Source organism: Acanthaster planci, linkage group LG13, assembly GCF_054643075.1.
Source record: "Acanthaster planci isolate LZ-2023a linkage group LG13, COTS_SCS, whole genome shotgun sequence".
In the NCBI taxonomy this organism is placed as follows: Eukaryota; Metazoa; Echinodermata; class Asteroidea; order Valvatida; family Acanthasteridae; genus Acanthaster; species Acanthaster planci.
Genome location: NC_141789.1, coordinates 16,187,372 through 16,196,917, shown reverse-complemented (window position 1 = coordinate 16,196,917; position 9,546 = coordinate 16,187,372).

Below are 9,546 nucleotides of genomic sequence, written 5' to 3'. Positions count from 1 at the left end.
ACCAAGGATTAGTTGCATAGGAACGGAAGTACTCCTAACTGACTTGAATTATTGTTTTTACAGCGAAATTGAGGATTAGCTGCCTGTCCTCCATCTCAACTGGAAAGGAAATTGCAGTCAGGCGACGCGTGCATAAATTTACAATAAAACCAATTTCGGCAGAAATTTGATCCCATTCTGAAGAAGTCTACCTACACTCATCTTTTCAGCAAAAAAATAATGACTTCAGACCTCCTAGTTCTTGGTCTTATTTGTGTAGAACAGTGCCAATTAACCATTACCTTTCCCTGTGATTTCAGAACTAACGCTGAGGGCGCTATATTGAACAACCGTTTCCGAAACGACATTTCTCTTGATGGACAACGTGCTGGAATTCAGAAAAACATTGCTTTTACCATCTTGTCAGTGCAAACTGATATTTTCCATTAAGCTGCATCGTTAATGGTGGTTAATTAATAGAATACATTGACAGGCGAAAAAAAAACGTAGCCAATGTTGCATAGACCACAGATATGGCAAACTGATTGGCTACGTCAGTTCCTAGACTATTGCAGAAACCTCATTTTTTAGAACGTGTCATAAAAAGTCGACGACCCCTATTCTGAAGAATGTTTCCAATTAGAAACCCTTAGGACCCTACCCAATAGCTGAGTCAGTGCATCAGACCTGGCAGGCCAGTATGTGTGTTGTGTACTCACCCCATGCCAGGCTATTCCCAAATGGGACCTTGTTGCACCTGGGCCGAGTTAAGAAAAATGATTTCTCTTTGTCGGATGAAGTATGTGATTTGTCTTTCTCTCTCTCTCTCTCTTTCTCTGATTTATGCCACATTTATTTGAGAAAAAAAACGAAAAGATTTTTCTGTACAAAAAGTTGTATTCTGGATCTGAATTGCCATTATAGAATAAAGTGCATTGCTAGTTTAAAAGTTGGTAGTTATCAAACACGACAAAAAAGTAATACCGCAGAGATGTTCTTTGAAACAAAGTTTGCAAACGGTTAACATGAATACGAAGAATCAAGCCTCGAGAGCTACATACTCCAGCAAACAATCAGACCGATAGACCAACGGAAAGATGCAGACTGATATCACATACGGGGGATATTTAATTTGAATTAGCAGGGTTATATACAGTTTAGCCGTGGTCATGAAGACAGCGGTTTACAACAAAAACATTTGGTGTATGCTGTCCATAGGCCAGGACGAAACCGTTTAGTCATGATGACGTAGTGGATTATAGAAAACTCGTAATAGGGGAGATACACATATGTATCATGTGTGCTAGAGTTATGTGTACTTGCCAGTCATTTTACTAGCTTGATTGCTGAAAAGAGAAATTGGGGAGGAGTATTCATTATATTCAAGAGGGCGTAAGGTGATTCATCTTGTGTTTGTGATCAAGCGAAAAAAATGAGAAAAGACAACCTGAGACATCCCTGGGAAAACATCCAGGAAACGTCTTAAATCCACTGAAAAAGGAATATCGAAACATGTATGTTGGTTGCCTGACCTCTGTCCTGGTGCACAGTAACCTATTATGACTTGTCACTCAGTCAACAAATACAGCTTTGAACAAATCACTGTTTACTCACTTTTCTTAAACTGAAGATTACAGAAAGGAGCTACACCATTATTATCATTGAGGTTACTTTTCATCAGAGCAGGTGCTCATGAAAGCAGAATCTCCACAGTTGAATAAGATTTTGTTTTCATATTGTTTGATTAATGAAAGCAGCAACTGAAAAGAATGTTTATGGTTTAAAGTATTTTTCGTTTGTCTTTCCTTAAATTAAAAAAATCCCAACTTCAGAAGAAATAAAGTTTTATCCTCAGAACAAGGGGGAAGGCAGACTAATGATTGCCTGAGTAGGCAAGATGACATTGTAGGACTTCCGCTGGTTAGCAACAACTCTTAAACCAACAATCTATGATAGTTTCAACTCTTAACTGTGCTCTTTGAGGTCGCTTTCTTTTCTACCACACCTTTCATTTCTACCAATCTCCTTCCTCCATCCGGATAGACCATTGGAGCCTCTCACAATGTATCCCCATCATTTGCAATCCATCCATTCGTGTAGCCAATCTGCCTCACAAGCTATATATGAACCCTGCTTTTGCTAGTTTCGACCTCGGCTGAAGAGCGGGGTAAATCGGGCGTGTTTCCTACATATCTCGAGTCATCATCTCACGGACTTTAATGCGGCGGCTTTTGAAGAGACGGACGGCCGATGGTGAGGCACAACGCGCCGCGCAGGTTGTTACTACTCTTCTGATCGCCCTACCGCGGTCGGGCGAGACGGAGAGTAGGAAGAACAGACCTTTATTCCGTGACGAACTCCTGGCTCGGAAGATAGGTGGAAAGCCGGTGTAAAAAACGGAACAGCTGGTCTGTTTTGCCTGCAGCGGATGGGGAGAAAGCGGAAAGGGTTAAAATCACGGGAAGAACGGCTGGCTATGAATGAAGCCCAACCGCCGTAGAGGTGTGCAGATCGCAGCTACAATAGACCAAAATACTGCTGCTTTGATGTCATTTGGTGCTAGCGTTTTATGATTGACTGTTGGCCGGTGATTGTTGCGGTGATGTACGGAGGATTGAACGCGATTTGCCCTGGGACATTCTTCATGAATCTCGCCGTCTTCTCTGTACTCTCATTGGTCATTACGTTTTCAGTTATGTTCAGCGAATCTCGGAAATGTTCCAACAAATCATAATGATTGTCCCTTTCATTAAAATGTTGATAAACTTTTTATCGTTCACGTCAGGGTGAAAATAACCAATTGGTTATAGAGATTTTGTGTGCATGTGTTTAAGGTTTGAAATTGTATGTGCCCTTCACGTACTGCGCCTTTTGTGTTTGCAACCACACTTGTTCTCATGCCCACGACAATTACCTGTAGATCTTCACATTTTGTTTGGAGACAGTTTGTGATCAGAATGTTTTACTGTCTACCACAAATTCCCATCCTTTAAAACACTTTCACCAAAACTGATGACAAGCGCCGAATTTTGATCAAGTAAATGCAATTTCTTGAAGATGTAATTAATTTCCTCTTCGGAACTTTGCATAAAGGTGCAGAGCAAATCCAGCATACTTCCCTTTGAAACTACCGGCGCCCTAATAACCGAAGGAAGAGGAGAATTCCCTAGCAACCACCGACGGGGAAATTAAACTCCACAGTAACATATTACGTGGCGATGGATAAATCACATCAAGTCTTCTTAAAGGCCCTTTCTCAAAGGTATCTAATTTTTGTTGGAAAAAAAACAATGCCAATTGTAAAACCCTGCTGGGCTCTCGCTGATGTTTAAACAAAAATTGCAGAATCCATTGCGTTATTCATGTGCACATGTTATTATTTGTAACAGTGGCCTACCAAAAGGAGTAAAGGTTGCCTAACAGGTCCATCAATCGGGCCAATTCACTGAAAATTATAAAACTATAATAATAATGATATTGATCTCGACTACTGTCATGAAACTTATGGCAATGAATTTGTGACATAATCGTGTACGTTAATGACCGATGGGTAATTGTCAGTGTGATTTCAAACCGAGGAATACCAGTGAAATAGAAACCCCTTTAACGGAGGTGTGAGAAATGCTATCAGTCCAGACGATTCGTCTAGGGACCAGACCGGGTGTGATCAAATGAAACCGACAAATTGCAACACTGGCATCTTTTGGCGCTCTTTTGGGTAACTGTGGGTATATCCATAAGCGTTATGTGCACGTCGGTACATACTCAGGGTCAAAGCAACTGCCATTAGCGTGCATTGATTGGTGCATGTGCTTTTAACATCAGAAGAAAATGAACGAGGAATAAACACGTCATTGATGTAGAAATGAACGCAAAGGGAATTATTATAAAGGTGATCGAATCATGCGAATATGGAAACAGGGCAATCAAACCGTCAGCGAGCTTCCACTCACTTAGTTCTAATGTAGGCCAAAATTTGTCCAGAAAGCTCCAAACGCAATGTCCTGTGGGCATTGTGCCTCTTGAATGAGAATTGAAAACACTTGTTTATATTTCCAAAAATCTCAAGTAGGCAGGCCATTTTTAGGAAAGGAAGATTATATCGAAAAGTCTCTTGATACAGAGTAGCGGCAAAAATCTTGTACATAGGCCTGCAGCATAGACAAGTACCGCTAATTATTTGCGATTTCCGCCGAATCAGGCTCTTGTTACGAGCTCATTAAAGCTTCGTTTCTGCTAATTGACAAATGTACTTAGTCACTGAAGAACACAGGGTCTAATTTCACACGAGTTGAAAAAATCGTGCTTTCAAATTCAGTGAAAAAATAGTATCTTAAATATCACAAGTCAGTCGCGTTTCTAAAGCTCGTTACGGATGTAACGCTTCCCTTGAGGTTGTTACGTAAACGCAATGACCTCAATTAGTAGTGTGTCTATTCGACATACGCGTGTTGGTCAGATTATTATTAGCGTTATAAGAAAGAGACTTGCCAAATACTGCTATCGTGTCCAAACTAGATCTTAATTATCTTTTCATGGCTAAGGTATATCTGTCCCGCCGGTATACTTGATACGTAAAATACACCACACGCCTTAATGGCTTTGAAGCGGTATGAAGAATGGTGGTTGAGTTTTTGGAAACAGGTGGGCCCAGTGATGAGAGAAGGCAAATTAATTAGGCGTGTTAATGAGACTACGCGCGAGTCACAAATTGCCGTGTTCTTGATAGATGCAATTAGCTGAGAAATCACAAGACTTCTTGTGTTCAGACTACGACGATAACTTTAAAATATTATTTCTTTGTTTAGGAATTTCGTGTCTCCTGATGAATTTCGCCAAGAAATAAGCTCTGGCAAACAGACAATCAGATAATCTCATCACTATGCAGTCGACGGAGTCTGGATAAATTTTCCTGAGGGTTTTTCGACTCAAAAATCCACTCGATATGTTCTAAGCCAGTCCTCACTGACATTACTGTGACACGGTAGCGACCGCTCAAAGACCTTTCTCCACGCGTGCGAGCGCACCGTACTCAGGTCGCAGGCGACGGTGCAGGTTTATACCGACAGATGGGTACAATGCCGCCGGCACTTCTCGCTTTGTATGCATCATAAACTCGCTAGGCCTTCGTCAGAAGGCAAGGACACACAACAAAGGCTCGACAGGCCGCAATTTAGCAACTATCCTCCGGTATTCCAGAGTCCAGCGAAGAAGGTAAATACCCTCTGATTCTGAATGACAATTGACAGAAAAAAAGCTTCTCCTTAAAACGCAACAGATACATGACGGATGGGACGGGCCACTAATCCCCCTTACAGCTAATGAGTAGATTATGAAAATGATATACAATTTGATTCTTTTCAATGCGAGTTTGAAAAAGTGACGATTCGGCCGTCCGAGATTTCCTTGATCCTTAAAAATTTCGGCGGGGCATGGCCAGTCATTTGCTCGCCGCTGAACTCGTCCAAAGTACCCAGTGGCATGATGCCCTCTTGCTGTGGCTGGCCCTGCGGTGCATGATGTTTACTTAATAATCACTTGGTGCTGCGGTGAAAAAAAAATCCCGACAACACTGGAGGAATATAAAACCACTTAAGGAACGAATTGCGAGAAAATAAACACTATAACCCCTGTGCCGTGGTCGTTTTTTTCCGCTGACGTCATCTGCCCCAGAATTTCACCTGGAATACATCATTCATTTTTCATTGTAGAATATTCAGGTATGAAAGTGTAAAATTCTTGCCTCATAGAACACGAAAAGACGACTTTGTTAGGCAAATTAGATGGCAAACGAAGAAGAGAAAAAACGGCAACCTAGTTCTGATAAATATTTAATCAGCATTAATGAAAGATTGCAACATTTGATGAGTCCAAATAACAAAGACTTATTTTCTGACGTGCAAACACTTGTCCTAATCCTACGTCCCCAGCCAGTCCGCTTGAAATGTTGTGTACGTATGATAATCAACATGCTACCGCCTATATACCAAAGCAAACACTTATCAATTAGGCCAACGTTGGCGGTACCAGGGGAGCAACTCAGGAGCCCTGTGCTCGAGGTAGCTAGGTGCGGCGCGTGTGGACCAAGGGGCGTGTCTGGGCTATAATCCTTTTATCTTTCTGGAGGACGGTCCCACTTGTCACCTCCAGAGAGCCCGCTGAGAGTGTAGCATTGTGGTACGCACACCGACTACTTCACCTCAAGATCGGGTCATTTAGCGACAAGCACTTGGCCTTCAGCTAGACGTGAGACACCGATGGTCCGATAGGCAATCATCGTAACTCGGCAAGATGAAGTCGGTCCACGAGCTAGTACTTGACAATGCATGGTTTGGAAACACGGCTTTTGGCAGTCCAAATATCTCTACATTTGCATAATTCTTTCTTTAGACATTTGCTATATAAACGAATGCTCAAACTGAAAACAGTTTAAACAGATTCTTACATATTACATGGCACGTGATCAAGACAAAAATTAGCCAACATCCCTCAATATGGAGATTAATTTGAAAATGTCATCTCACTCATTTTGATCACTTTTTAAAGGTTTAAAGTAACTCACTATTCCACCTGTTAAACTCTTAGTCGATTAGCTTTCTGTGATTATTCGTGCCAGGGTACGGCAGTAAAAAGCAATGAAAAAGCTTTTGTGAGTAATGCTAATTTGGATTAGAAAAAAATCAAATCATTCATGGTTTATATTTATGGATGGATTTCAAGGGACGATGTGTTTATAATAATTCATATTCCTCAAAGAATTCTTCTTTGACTGTGGCACCATGGCTCGCCGATTAATGCCGTAACGAATCGTTTCAGACCGTAAAATAATCCTCCATGTTTACGGGAATCACGGCCCATCCCGACGGGGTAACTTCACGGGGGATACACGCTGAGGCTGAAGTCCACGCCATGCAAGACAGTGGGCCGGGGCGGTGTGACTCGCAGATCTTCAAATGCCGATGATGAGTCCAATGTGCATCAAACCAACCTCCCCCGGCAAACTCCCGGGAAGCAAGCACAGCTTGTATGTTTAGCCAAAACGCGTTGTCTGGGACTTTTGAGAAGGGGCCCACTGACACGCAACGACAATAACAAACGTGACATAATGCTTTCATGGCGTTTCTTTTCACTGGAAATGATAGCCGTCAATTATCAGAAGCGACTTGGTCTACTGACTCCTCGCCCGATCGCGGCCCGCCGAACCAACGCTGACCATATGGCATGCAATTTCCCCGTAAGACCGCCCGTGTTTGCCGTGCAAGTGTGTTGTGTGAGCTAGAGGTTCCCCGCGTAATAGGCAAAAAGGACTGGACCATATTTGCTATACAGGAACGCTGGCAAGTAATGGCAAATGAAAAGAAAACAAGACGAAATAGCTTCGCATTTATTCTGGAGTGAAATTTATGATGGATGATTACGCAGTGTTGTCGTTAATGCGCCGTGCAGGGAGAGCAGAGAGGTCCTGAATGGATGCCAGCGAGGAGGCCGACTACATCCGTGGAGCAAACTGCAGAAAAAAAACTGACAAAACCGTCCGCTGTTCTTTAATATTGCCCAGCCTGTGGCCATGGACAATTGTGGGGGAAATGCTAACAGATTCGGGCGCAGTTGGAAACACTTTTCAGGTTGCTTGATTTTTTTCTCGTTGCCTGCTGGGCCTCTTGAAAATCGAGAAGATTGTCGGAAGTGGTCCTCATGCAAGACTGGAGTTAGAGAGAGACTAATCCCACTCATTTTCGCATCCCCATTTTGATTGATATTCCTAACTAATTTCGGGGTGGTTCTTTGTTTGCTGCGACTGTGTACTCAAGATTTTAAAGAAGTCTATCAACAATATCGAAATTTTCAGAAAACAAACTGTGTTGTCGTACGAAAGAGAAAATTCAAACGTCAACCGGAAGCGTCAATGTCTGAAGAGGCAAAAGGACATTTGAAATGTCGATCCAACCATACAGACGTACAATACAGACAAATCCAACGTTGTAAAAAATTACAAAAATTCGCACACCGTTCACAGTAAAATTATGGACGAATCAAACTATTGTGATGTGCCTAACACAGCAACAAGCTGTAAATGTGAGTGATGTCAAGAGCTCTTTACCCAAAACGTAACCACAGCATGAAGAACTGACGACGGTAAAACGGTAGATGCCTGAGTAGGATCGGAAGGTGTAAGCTGGAACGTTGTTACGCTTCGGGCTCAATAGTCAAGTGCGATTTCCGATATCTGTCAAAGCTCTCACAAACAACTAGGACGCCTCGTATAATGAGACTAGTTGGGCGTCTGATTTAATCTGTGCCATATTGATTCGGGTTTATGCAAGTGTTGAATGTTAGATGCACTCAGAAGGACTCATAATTATGTTCCACGAATACATCATTCAGATTTCAAACTGACATTTCGAACCCAAATCGTAAATTATTTCTGAATAGGGAGACATGTTCAGGGTCTTTCGAAACTAGTCATTTTCTTAAAAACTGTTGGTGTCGGACCAAGAAACTGATTGGTACCAGATCAATTACATTTATCAGGAAAACTGGAGATATTTTCCAGTTTATGTGGAGTATCGACAAGTTGAACAAAATCTGAATAAATATCTTTCTTCTACAGAAAAGAAACGGGCTGAAATTCCCACCAATATTTCAGACAGAGTTTCATCTGTCAATGGTTTTGTGCAGTCATGCTGTCGCTTAGGAGGAAACCTTAGTTATTGTGCAAACATAACTGGGGCTCTCTGTAAATGGAGAAAACCATTTTTTAATTAAAATAATGTTTACACATTCTGTACCTACATGTAGTCAATCGCATTTAGATAATGTTGGCGGCGCTTTCCTCATTGTCCACTGGAAAATGACGTAACAGCATGAAAACCTTCCGAGGAGTAATCTCGAATGCACCGTTCCCGTTTGCTCCAATGGCAACTCAGTTTGTCATGTTTGTTGTTAAATGTTCTCCATCATAAACACGAGCTTCTGTGCGCATGCGCTTGGTGCCCAAGCAAACTTTCAGACATGAAGCGGTCTGGTATAGATCAAAGACAATGAAATTTACTTGGCCGTACATCATGAAAAATGACAAGCAGTGTTCGGTTTCACAATTTTTATTTGTCTTCAATTTTCGGCGAGTACTCTGAGTGTTTTAGGGTTATGGGGCAATGCCTATGGAAAGCATTTCCAAACAGAGGTTGACAGGTTTTTGCCATTCATTTTTGAGAGGAATGCCGAAACGATTTAATCGATAAATTATTTTTCCAGCAGGTGCAGTGTCGGAGGTTGTGGCGGTGGGGGTGCTTGCCAGAAATGAAATACTTCTAAACAAAACATTGATTTTTCTCCTTCCAACCGAACACTGTTATTAAGATGTCAAACATTATTTGATACACTTTCAGAAGTGGCATTTACAGTTAATCTTGGTAGATTTGGGAATGAACGATTTGATTTTATCATATTAACTTCAGAATAACCTTAGCAAGAGTTGCAAAATTTGAAGTCAGAAGGAACAGACATATTCAAAGTTATTTTCTGAAACCAGTGGGCACGTTATACCCACAATTGTTCGAATACATT